Source organism: Octodon degus, unplaced genomic scaffold (genome assembly GCF_000260255.1).
Source record: "Octodon degus isolate 3935 unplaced genomic scaffold, OctDeg1.0 scaffold00002, whole genome shotgun sequence".
NCBI classification, from domain to species: domain Eukaryota; kingdom Metazoa; phylum Chordata; class Mammalia; order Rodentia; family Octodontidae; genus Octodon; species Octodon degus.
In genome coordinates, this window is record NW_004524578.1 from 13,159,354 (window position 1) to 13,171,973 (window position 12,620).

At 49.3% G+C, this 12,620-nt stretch overlaps 1 protein-coding gene across 2 annotated transcripts in view; it reads right to left on the reverse strand.

Moving 5' to 3' along the window:
• Positions 1–12,620, reverse strand: part of Slco3a1 (solute carrier organic anion transporter family member 3A1) — a 304,843-nt gene that overhangs the window by 47,888 nt on the left and 244,335 nt on the right. The gene's annotated exons all lie outside the window — the stretch shown is intronic.

Genomic DNA, 12,620 nt, shown 5'->3' on the forward strand with positions numbered 1-12,620 from the left:
TGTTGCTAAGTCATCCCCTGCATGGAAGCCAGTGAAAATAATGCTCCAAGCCCCACTGTGGCTGCAACCCGCCCATTTGCCCTGGTTCCCTGTCTGCCCTCACTGACCCGATCTTGCTCCCAACTGCACCCCTCTCTTCTGCCCGGCCCTGCTGGCTCCTGTGGTTTCTCCCTCCAAGCTCAGCTCCTCCCCACACACGACTTGTGCCTGGGGCTCCTGTCTACAGTACTGCTTTTCCTACAGCCCCTCCTCACCCCCCAGTCCAGCCTCAAGGTAGTGCTCCCATCCCACCCCAGCCCCAGGCCCAGAGCTCTGGAGAAAGGATTCAGGGCTTCAGATACCAACAGAGCCAGAGAGCAAGGGTGTTGACTTGCTCACACTTAACAGATTCCAGTTTTCTTAAAGTTTATGCTTTCTTAAGCCACTAACACTTCCTGTTACACATGTACTTTTAAAAATGAGGTTAGAAAAAGATCTGTTACAAACCAGCACACAAACTGATATTTCTACCAGTTAGAATCCTTGGCACACCCGTCTTCAGCTTCTCAGTGACAGTGTAGGATGTGTCTGGGTGGGCCACAGGAGAGCTTGGATTGTACAAGGACAACCTTGTCACGCCTACACGCATGCCTTTATTTTAAGGTGGAGTTACCCCTCTGTATCTAGAACAGTGCCCCCCTTGGGTACCCAAATCAACGCATGCTCAAGTTCCTAATATAAAATACTATCAGATTTACAGGTAGCTCATGCATATTCTCTCGTGTGCTTTAAACCATCTCTAGATTACTTACGTTGTAAAATGCAACATAAAAGCTACGTAAGTAGTAGTTTCTGTATTATATTGTCTAGAGAACAAAAAGGAAAAAAGTCTATACATGTTCAGTATAGATGCAGTTTTTTATCAAGTATTTTCAGTCCAGCCAACTGTGGATGGGCTGAGGTTGGACCTGTGGCTGCAGTAGCCTCTGCACACAGAGTACCGACTATATTTACAAAAATGTAAGCTGGGAGGTAGCTGATATATCATACATTATGGCCCATGATCATTCTAGGTTTCAACAAGTAAACAGATATAAAGTATGGTGTAAATAATAACAAATCATAGCACAGGTAGTGTGGAAGTAAGGTAAAAGTTGTAAAGGTAGCGACCCAGTGGCTAAAGTTAGGATACCTTTGTTCCACTAAAACCATGATGATGGAGGAGACTAGGCATGTGGTGCCCTCATTTTTACTTCTGTAGGTGGGAGACATTAGACCCAGCCTTTCAGGTGAGAAAGGTTCTGTATCAAGTCTTAGAAAAATGAATCCGTTCCAAATAAACAGGTGGGCAGGTAGACGAGCTCCACATTCCAAGGTGATGAATTAGCCAGCCGTCCTAAAGGAGAAAGCTCATTACCCAGGCTCAATCGCATCTCCTAGGAGATGGAACCTCTAAATGGCCCAACTAATTAGAATAAAATAATAATAGAAGATACATAAGTTTTTAATAATGTTAACAGACAAGCTCAATAAATCACACTGACAGAACAATGGACCAGGAACTGGCAGATACACAAAACTTAAAATGTATCATCTCTGGGAAAGATACCAGGTTTCAAAAATGAAAATCTCAATAATGCATAGGGAGGTAAGGTTCTTTGACATAAGGAAAGGAATCTAGCCACGGAAATAGGCTAAGCGGGATAAGTGGATGCACAAGACACGAACTGGGCAACGAACTCCCACATCCCAGCTGAGCCGCAGCTGCACCTTCACCAGCCGTGTTGCCTCGGCTGTCCTGGGGTGGATCTACCACAGCCTTGGGAAGAAGATGCTGGGATTAAGTAAATGCACAAATAATAATGAAACCAAAGCTAAAGAGGATCTGAATAAGAATAAAGAGGGTAAACAACTTTCGATCCCTGGTTTTCATACACTTGTAACCTGACTTACTTTAAGCCCACTGGTCTTTCTGTGTGATTTGTCTCTCCTTTACAGGGTATTAAACATTTATGACAATCTGGCTTTTTAGAAATATCATTTCAAACAAATGCCCAGAAGTGTTTACTTTTAAAAATGTGAGTTTAAATGTTAAACTGTTCGTTGTTAAAACTGTATTATTTTTAAGTATTATACAAATATTTAGAGGACTGTTGACTGTGTAGTGTTTAAAAATATGGATTGTTTAACAAATATAGAAGATGAGTACATGGGGTGTCAACAGAGGGCACAATGAAGTCAATGCACAAAATCTCTTTGGAAGCTAAGGGTCTGGCATCATGAATCTGTTGATGAGTGAGGGCCAGTCTGTTACAACGAGTGGCCCACTGTGACTTGATAACGTGCTCGTGACAAAGGACTGGTTTCTTGTACTAGCACTGCTGAACTTAACACTATAGAGGGAATAGTTTGAATGTCATTGGACAATCACAGGATGTCCTTGGAATAAATGAACCCGAAAGTGCTACCTGCTTATGTACTCCAGCAGAAAAAGAAGACAGAACTCCATTGCAGTACTCCTTGGGGATTAAAGGAGCTGGCCTCTGGAAGCACTGCCAGTGACACAGGGCAGCAGGGACACACTCCAGGGAAGTGAGCCCCTAGCACCCTTTCATTATAGACTCATCTTTTTTGTTAGGGTGCAGCTTCTGGAAAACCAAGTAGCCCAACCGCTGCACCAGGCACAAGTTAGATTGCCGCTGAAGATGCTCCAACTGAAAATGTCCGTCTCAGGCTCCAAAATGCTTTGAGTTGAACCACTGTGTCTCTTTAGGCCTCTATCTTCTTGACCTTGATTGCATTGTCATTTGTTTGGGGATGGGGAAAGATCTTTGTTCAACAAAGGCAACTCCAGTTAATGGAATATTTTTATACTTCAGCAAGCATTTTAATTATTCCAGAGATAATTCTTCGCCTGTAGGAGGGATTCCTTGTCAAGACAGGAGTCTGGCTGCTTTTGTCTTAATATCTAATGACTAATTTCTCCCTGAATTAGATGTGAAAATCATTAAGTTCAAGAAGCATTGCGCTGAAAGCCTGGAGAAGTCTCAGCGCATTTATTTGCATGAACTTTTACAAGCAAAGCCAATGTTCTTCTCCTGTCCCACATTTCCCAAGGCGGTTATTATTTTGATTTTATTGGAGTGACTGATAGCATTCTCAAAAGATGATTCCTTTATAAAAGTTCTTCCTATTGGTATCTGCCAATACCCCACCTTGAGGAGGAATATAAAATTAGCTTGATTCCAAGGATGTACCAGTGTTTCCAAATTTTTCATTCAAATGTCCAGTGATATCCACAGAATTCTGAGGTGATAGTGCACAGGTGGCCCCGACAAACCGACACACTGAGGTCATCCTGGGAAAGAACGTATGCAGCCACTTACCCCTGACCTCCTGACTCCCCCTAGAAAGTGGGGGCTTGCATGGGAGGCTGTCTTGAATTATGTAATCCCACCCACTGGGGAAACCATTTCCACTCTCATCGGGAGCCTTGTGCTGTCCCAGGCAGGATGGCGCACAGCTGGGTACCGCAGCAGGGAGCACTTTCTAGGGAAAGCAAGGTTTCCATTGCAAGCCTTCAGAAGGCTCTCCAGCCAGATCAAGACTTCTTGTGAACTTATGGGGCCTTAAGGAGGGAGAAGGACAGATCTAGGGACACCCGATGTTATGGTTTATGCCTAGTTGTCCCCCCAAAGCCTCCTGCAGTCATGGGGTGGGGACTTCTAGAGTCTGAGATTAATTCATGATTAAGGCTGGGATTATGGTTTTAATACTGCTGGGATCATGCGAGTGCGCACTACACCCAGCCTGAGGCATATAGGCTGAATGCAACTTCAGGGAGACAGACGTGCTCTCTGTAGCCATTGTTGCCGATCCTCCTCCCGTTTGCTCTCTGTCCTTTGTCCCCGCCATGAGAGGGTGCTCTCTGCCATGTGCCACTCTGCCTTGGAGCCAGCTGAGTGTTGACTGAAACCTCCAGTAGCTGTGAGCTAAATAAACCTTTCCTTCCTTCATTTTGGGTGTTGGGTATTTGTCCCAGCAACGAGAGGAGAGTAACTGAGACACCAGAGGACTCACGTTGGTGGAGCCTCTTGTAGGTGGCCAATAGCATCCACCTGCTTACGTGCCTGCTTGCCCATGCCTCAGCGCCCCAGCTTACCACTTTAGCCTCCCATTTACAGATAAGGAAACTGAGGCCAAGATGAGGGGCTCCCACAGCGAGAGCAGCACGCAGCAAGTCCCACCGTGGCTCCTGTCACCACGCATGTGACCTGATTCTGATAGTTATGCTGCTGCTCTTGGTTTGCAAGGGACTTAAGCGCACAGGCTACCCCTGCTAATCAGAAGCGGTGCTTAATTCTTAGAAATAAATAAACAAATAAGAGCCCTACTTGAGATGGTTGGAAGGGCAGCAGGGATCTGGAGCTTTGTCTGTGTTTTTCTTCAAAGAAGAGAGAGAGGGAAGGGTGAGGAGGAGGGAGGAAGGAGGAGAAAGAAAGCCAAAGAAGAGTTTTGTGCAGTTAAGAGGTTTTTCTCAGTGCAGGTGCATAAACTAATGTCTGAGAACAGAGCCAGACTATTAGGGGTCTAAGTTCTGGCTTTGGGGCCCAGTAGGACTGGGCCTGGAGCACATCACTGCACCCCTCAGATGGCTGAGGTGATGGAAGGAGCGCTGGGGCAGGAAGCGTGTGGCCCAGGGTCCTGGCACACGGGCCTCAGTGAGACTCGGAAACAGCATAAATAAGAGTGACCCACATGCCGGGAACTCCTGGCAGCTCACACAGTGTGCCTCAGCAGTGAGGAGGCCTGGCTCCTCACTGGTGACAGAGTAGAAAAGCCACGGGGGCACGGTGGCCCAGGCCAGTGAGTGGTGGCTGAGCGCCCAGAAGTACTGCTAGAGACAAGTGTCCCCAAGGAGATGCCCCTCCTCCGGATGACAAAGCCATAGGACAGAAGGTCAGGAAGCAAATGTCCTCCAGTGTCCTTCCTGGAAAGTGGGGGTGCGCCAGGCAGTGGCCACTGTGGAGCTCCGGGACAATTCCATTCCACTCTACTCAGCGCATTTGGTCTTTCTACTGAAAATAACTTGCCTTTCTTTGCCTTTAATAATACTGCTTTCAGTTATCTCTGTTAGAAATACAATGGGGGATGAAGCTCTGTGTCAGCTGCTTAGTGATCCTAACAGCAGCCTGTGCCTGTGGGGCCGCCAGCATGTTGCAGGGTGGGGGCACCATGCTAGGGGCTCCTCAGCCATTAGGGTATCAGGGAGCCTTGTCACCATTTCAGACAGAGGAAGCCAAGGCTTCTTGGAGAAGCTGTGAACTCTGCCCTGGCCCGGAATGCAGACATAAAATGAAGTGGATTCCAGCTCAGGTCAGCCGAATTCCACAGTCGGTGCTTCTGAGTTTCAGGTTTTCATAGGGATTCAGATCACTAAAAGTTGTGTTCTGAAGGCTGAAATGCCACAAAAACACACCACAAAGCACGGGACACCAGAGAACAGAAAGGGGGAGAGCGCTGGGGAGAGAGAAACAGAAGCTATCAGATCCTAGCAGAAAGAGGAAAAGAGGAGGAGAGAGGGAGGGAGGGGCGGAAAGAACAAATGAAGGTGTTGCATACTAGGGCAGAGGTCCAAGACTGAATCAGAGGGAGAGTGAACCCTAGGAATAAACGAAGCCTACTGACAAATAGGAATGTTTCGCAGCCGCTGAGTTGGCTCCTGGTGTGTCTGAGGTTAGCTGCCACCTCTTCATCATGCCCTGTCCGGGTCCTCCTGCCTCTCCCTGTGGAGGAGCCACTCCATCATCTGATGTGGGCACCACTTCCTATAGAGCAGATGGTGAGGAATGCCAGGCAGATTCCACACCCTAGTAAATGAGCAAATGAATGACTGAATCCCCAGGACTTGAAGGGATACCATTACAGTCTCTTACTTACAGTCTTTCAAAATGATTCTTTGCTGGTGGACCAGAAATCTAGACTGCACCTTTTCTTCGTTTCCAGTGCTCATCCTGGAGCTGTCAATACCATTGCTTTGGGTAGGGATGGGGAAGAAGAGGCTTTAGGTGAGCAAATGCTGGAGACACACTGCTCCCAGGGCAGGCAGCCTCTGGCTCTGGCCTCAGGCTGCTGTGGTCTCATCACCGTAGCTGATCCTGTCCCTAGCCTGTCCCCAAGAAACTTTCTGGCACCTTCTCCTTGCACATTTACAGGAAATGGCTACAAGGAGTCCTTTTGACCTGTCTTAGAAGACAGTAGTCAGAGAGACGCTTCCTATGTACAGAGAAGCCTATGGCTTAAATGGACAAATGCCGTCAGCACTGGTAACAACTGTTTGGAATGAAACCTGGGCATCAGCTGGTGGGGACTGGCAAGGACAACACAGAGCCCATAAATTCCACTACTGGTGGTTTGGAGACCACCAGATTTTCCTAACCCCGCCAACGAGGTGCAAGAGCAAAGCAGCCCAGGGCCCCTCCATCCCCATGAGCCGCTTTAAGGCAAGAATGGGGCATTTGCAGGGGCATGACTGGCATCTTGCAAACTGCAGCTCTGAGCCCGTGACACTTGGTCACTCCCTTCCCTCCGAGTGGGAAGTGGGAAGCACAGCCTTGCTCTAAGATGGTAGAGATGAGGCAAAGAAGCCCGCAAGGCAGTGGCACCTTCTTCAGACCTGAGTGTTGTATCTTTCTGTGTCAGTGGCAGGAATGAGAAAGCCACTGAGGAATAAGGTCTTACGTAAGCAAACAGCCACTGGCACTGCTTCTTGCCAGCCACTGAGGATGCTGTTGAGGGGAACACGCCTCACCTCAGCAGCACGGGCTGCACCTAGTGCTTGTGAAAAATAGAACTCTACCAGTGTGAGAATCTACTTCCGGACAGTTCAGAAAGGAAGTAGACAATGTCCTCAGGTTGATACGAATGCCCATCGTGACACCCAGGGTTTCTAGGATTATCTCCTCAAGCATGCCCTAAGGTCGCTCTGAATTCCCAAGAGCATCCCAGGGTCGAGAGTGTCCCAGTTTATCTGTGATGGGCTCCTGTAGCATGTCAGCTGACAGTAAATACAACTGTGGGGGAACCACTCTGCCATGTGGCCTTGGTGGGGACCCCATGCATGCCTCTCCTTCTGGGTACTTCCTTTGCTTGCTTGCTAGCTCATTCATTCATCCATTTATTCATCTATCCATCTATCCATGTGTCCATGTATGTATGCATGCATGCATCCATCCATCCATTCATTCATTCACTTATTCATCAATCGCTCCAGGAACCCCAACGGAGCATCTGGCATGTACTCCATGCCCTCTCATGAATTCATCTCAGTAGCTTTCACCTGAAGAGCACCTTCCCACAAAGAGTCACCCAGCACTGGTGCCCAGCAGGCCCTTACCAACACCCATAAGAGTATAATCAGGAGACTGACCACTTGTCTCTGGGAACCTAGAACACAAACCTTCACCTGGCCCAGGATTCCAAGAGGTTCGGTGTCCTGATGGTCCCCTTCACCACAAAATCAAGACAGAAGATCCTCATGAGAAATCAACATGAGGGCAAACACAATTCTGAAGACAAATCACACAGTAAAATGCACTGTGGAACAAGAACTCTCCCTCCATTGGGCTCTTCATGGTGATACTGGGCCAGAAGGCTCAGGCTCCTAATGAAGAAGAATGAAGGTGAAGCTGGCTGCTGCCTGGTAAGGGAAGAAAGAGGCCTGGTGGAGACATGGAAGCCAGGGTTCCACCTAGAGGGGGGATGTGCACCTTACCAAGAAGGCAGGCAGCTGTTGGGTGACAGCAGGTGGCACAACCAAACTCAACATTACTGAGGCAAGTGGGCCTCAGCAACTGGGCTTGCAGAGCCGCTGCAATTCGGCAGCCTGGACTGAAGGAGCAGACCCTGCCTGACAGCCTTTGGGGGAGCAACAAGGGAGCTTTAAAGAAAGCAGAAAACTGCAGTGGGCAGGGAGAGGGGTGGGCACCCATCTGTTTATTTTTCACGTAGCAAATAGCAGGGATTTAGTGCCTGGTCTGTACCAGGAGCTGAGCAAAAGCAGCTCAAGTCTGTGCGCCCATAGAGCTTATACAGAAAGTGAATAATTACACGTGCAGAGATGATGCCTCTATTGGGAGGACAGAGACAACCTTCACACATGATGAGGAGCTGACCTCTGAGGATGAGCAGAACGTAAGGCAAGAGAAGCAAGAGCAGCGTCCTGGGACGAGGGGGTGACAAGGGCTGGTGGGAGGCTGGGAGGCCTTCGTGGAGGGAACAGGGGCAGTAGTAGTGGGAAGTACCTGGGCCACCTGGAAGGGCTTTGCCTCTATCTTCCCCTCCCCCAGCAGCAGGGAGCAACACAATCCTCTCAGAGTGGTGGGGCTCTAATGGCCCATGGAGCAGGAGGACCGGGGCAGGAGCAGGAACAGGCTGCAGAGGGATTTAGGTGGCGAAATCAGTTGCACTCAAGATGGGAGCATGGTATAGTGTGGGGGCTACAGAGGGCCCAGGCAGGTTTTAATGTCAGTAAAAGTGAGGCTCCCTGGAGCTGGGGGTGCTGCATTCCAGAAGCAAATGGAGCAGAAAGCAATCAGACATGGGCAGGGCTTTTGTCATGTGGGTCTCAGGCTGGTTCTAACTTCCTTAGTCCTTTCATTAGCAGTGTAGTGGATCCAGTAGGAAAGAGCAAAAAGGTCACTAGATGTGAATCTGGAGGCCTGGGTCCAGTCCCAGCTGTGGAGGAAGCGGGGAACCATGCCCCACACTCAGCGCTGGAGTCCTAGTCCATGGCTCAGAGACCAGCAATAAACTTTGTCCCTCGAACTGAAGGTGGGGACAGAGTGGGAGGGAGAGAGCGCTGGAAATCACAGATTGTCTCCCAGACCTGGGTGGTAGCTTTCAGCCCCAAGGCCTGGTCTGCTCAGCTGTCCCCTGGCTCTGCTACCTGGTGGACTTGGCCGTCGGTGTGAAGGGCTGAGGCACAGGCATGCTCAGCCTGCCACTGTCCTGTGGGTTTTACATCTCTGGTGCTGTTCTATTTGTCTTAGCTACAAAACCCACTGGAAGGCCAGGATGTACCAGTGCTGGCCGGGAGCTGGTTCTCCCCCACCTTTTAGCTTCAGCCTTGTTCAAGGACCTGCTGTGTTAGGGTCCGTCTGTGCCCTAGCAGGCAACAGCCAAAGCTCTAATGCATTCTTCTGGAAAATCAGAACCTGGTGGTGCTGCCTGTGCTTAGGAGAAAGGCTGCTGTCTAAAGAGGGAGCACAGTGCTCTGGCTGAGGATTCAGCCACTGAGCTTCTGCCAGGGCTCAAATGCTTTTCCATCTCTAAGTCCCAGTTTCCTCACCTGTTTGATAGTACCCATACCTCACAGGGCTGGGGGAATTTGATACGATAATGCAAGGATGAGGAATGTCAGTGGCTGTTGTGTGTGCATGCGCGTGTTCATGCACGGGTGCAAGAAAGTGTCTGCACTCCAGAAATGAAGAGATGAATGAAAACTTTGCCCTTGGGGAACCCCCAGTCTTCAGATGGATGGTAAGAAGCAGACAGACCACCCTGGTATTGCACTAATGGGCTTTACAGGGGCTAAGTGGATGACAGAGTAATACAGCTAATGTATACGGGGACCCAGGGACATGTACTCAGAGGGGCTATGGGGGCTGAGGGTCCTGGGCAGGAGAGGCCAGCACAGAGGGGGCCCCATGAGGAAAAGGGATCCCAGGAAGAAATGACAGCCATGGAGCATTCCCAGTATGTTTCAGGGACTGCCTGGAGCTTGAGGGTGCAGGGACAGAGCTCATGTCCTGCCCATCCAGTGTCCCATGGCAAGTGACACCAGAATGACTTAGCATGAAACATAAAAGTGTGAGCTTGAGATTTAGCATTCCAGATTGTGCAAATATTATCTATTTGTCTACCATACCCTAACCATTCTGCAAACCCCCAGTATCTTCTAGATTTAGGGGGGCATGGCAGTCCTGGTGAAGAAAGGATTGTGCAGGTGGGCAAAGGACAGTGCTAGACAAGGCGGAGAGGGTGGGGCTGGAGGGGCCCCTGAGAGATGAGTCATCCAAACAGCAAGATCAGGAGGGCATAAAGAATTATATAATTCTTATGTTTACACTTAAGTCCAGAAATCTAGACCCAATACTATGATGGACTACTGGACTCTTTTAGAATATTTTGCTGAGTTCACACACCTATAATAGTCAAATGATAGAACTAAACAAAAAAAGGGGATATAGATGAATGTCTATTTTGTATCTGTGTATTCAAAATGGTTAGGATAGATATATAGTTACATTCTCTTACTGAATAGAGGGATTTGTTCTAATAGTGTTTGTAAATAGGATATCATGTCCGCATCTTGTACAGCAATTAACCACTAGGAAGACTGTATGCAACATGTTAATTATTGAAACTGTCCTACCAATTTGGTTTGAAACTGTCTCATTGCTATTTGTTTCTCAATAAAATTATGGAGGGAAAAAAAAAAAAGATCAGGAGGGGCCTCAGCTGGGTCCTGAAAGAAGTCTCAAGGCTGAGATGCAAAGCTGCGCTTGACAGCAGGCTTCCGCTGAGGGGATATGCTGGAGTTTCACAAGGCGGGGCCCTTACTCATCTGCTGCTGCTCTGCCCAATGTCTCTATGACAGTCGCTATGCACTGGGGACTCCCTGGCTGTTCTGCAACAAGGCTCTGCTGAAGGTTGCATACTCAGCTGGGGAGTGGCTGAGCTGGATTTGAACCCAGGTCTGTATGCCTCCAGGCAGGCTGACCAAAGGCCTGCAGGAGCTTGAGAAGCCTCGGGGAGAGGGTGAAGAGCTACTGCTCTGCTCAGGGGCCTGCGGAGCTTGCCGGGGACACAGACTGATGGCACAAGAAGAAACTCTGTGCAAGCTCAAGCAACACGTGTGAGAAATAGTGACATGCAGTCACTCTTGAGAGCCACGGTAATTCCTCTGATGTGTGACTCTGAGGCGTATTTGTACCATCAATGCATAGTATGCTGCGGGGATGTAGATCGGATGAGGTTGTTTTGGGAACGCCAGGCAGCACTGCATGGTGCTTCTGGAGGAAATGGCCACGTGGTAACAACACTCATGTCACGGGGTGGGGGGAACAAAGGGTGTAAGCAGGCAGCCCTCTCCGCGGGCTGGCACGCATAAGATTTGTTGATTAGCTTAGTCGCTCATGGTGCTGTGCTCTGGCTCTGGGGGAATCTTCTGGAGACGCAGCCTACCTCTCCTGCTGGGACAGAGGCTGGGCCATTAGCGGGCCAACTGCCTCTGATAGTTGCTCATCCTAAATGCAGAATCATTAAACATCTAAAGTGCAGAATGCACATGGGCCACAGTTTGTGAGTTCTGGACCCATCTAGCAATGGAGCACTTGCCAGCACAAGGGCGGGCCCTCCAGGGCTTATGCTGTCATTCATCTGCCTTCCCCTGTCATCTTCCAAACATAATCTCAAAAATATAAGGCCCTTGGTCACAGCTGTATCCCAGCCCCTGGTAGGGCATCAGTAAATAATGACTGAATGGAACAAACAAGGATATGAGCAGCTGAACAGTAATTGAAGCATCCTGAAGCTGCAGCAGCTTCACCTCTGACCCTCTCACCATCCAGGGAGAAGAGGCCTTCGTGCCTGTCCTCCGTGTCTTGAGAACCTCCTAGGACTGGCTGCTGCAGGTCCACTACCCTGGCCTGTCTTACTTGGCTGCTATGTGGCTCTTCACTGGAAAGGGAGACCTTTGACAGCCCAATCATATCCTTCGATTGTGCATGCCCTGAGATGAATAATGAGAGGTCACTGGCACCTCTTCTAAGACAGAGCTGTCACCCAGAAGCATCTGGAAAGGATGCTGTCATCATCACTGGGGCGAGGGTGTCCTACACCCAGCTGCCCTCATGCCAGCGAGAGGGACTGATTTATCCTAGTAGGTCTGGTGCCTGGCACTGTGTCAGTGGCCCTTGGCCCTGTTGGAGGAACACTCGACCTCTCTCTCACTGGCTGGGGCTCCCAGCAGTCATCCAGTTTGGGGAGCCTCTTTTATTAAGCCTATATTTATGAAGGGAGCACAAACCTCACAGGATACCAATGGGGTGGCTTTCTCATCTCCCGGTGCAATCCGGGACTCCAAGGAATGAATTTTAAGGCCTTCTACAGACAATTCCAAGTCACAGCATTGGTACTAACCAGTGACGAACATGGGTCAGATATGCCACTAGGTTATTAGTGAGCATCTTTGCAGAAATAGCACCAGTTCTTTCAATCCCTCACACACTCCCAGGTATGATTAACAGTCTTCAGCTGGCTGTGCTTTTGTTCCCAGGACAATGCTGTCAAGGTAGAAGTGCGTGACAGTTTCACATGTGTGGTAATGAGGCTGGGAGGGGTGAGATATGGCAGAACTGGGAGAGAGTGAGGTTGCAGTCTAGGCTCTCACGGTGATTCTCACTCATCCATAGCAGGTGCCCCTCCTTTATAGATGTGTAGGGAAGAAACTGTTGGCACTAGGGGATGCTACAAGAGGCCCAGAAGGCTGGGTCTGCAGGCCAGTGAGGACTCAGCGCCCGGCCACCCACCTTTGCTCTACCTCATCTTCCTGGGAAGACCCTGCCAGTCTGCACCTA